This window comes from Etheostoma spectabile, chromosome 17 (assembly GCF_008692095.1).
Source record: "Etheostoma spectabile isolate EspeVRDwgs_2016 chromosome 17, UIUC_Espe_1.0, whole genome shotgun sequence".
Taxonomy (NCBI): Eukaryota; Metazoa; Chordata; class Actinopteri; order Perciformes; family Percidae; genus Etheostoma; species Etheostoma spectabile.
Genome location: NC_045749.1, coordinates 18,901,543 through 18,901,771, shown reverse-complemented (window position 1 = coordinate 18,901,771; position 229 = coordinate 18,901,543).

The window sequence follows — 229 nt, the reverse complement described above, 5'->3', positions numbered from 1 at the left end:
TGTTTCACAAAAGCGTGTTATCCTGAGCCGACCAACAACAAATCAAATCAATTCATATCACATCCATACGGATAGTAGTATACAGTGTTAATAAATAATAAAATATATGAGCGCTGGTATCGGATCAGTACTCTGAATCGGCCATACACAAGTTCAAGTATCGGAATTGGTATCAGGAAGCAAAAAAGGGTATCGGACCATCTCTAACTATGACTACCATTTGTAGTCA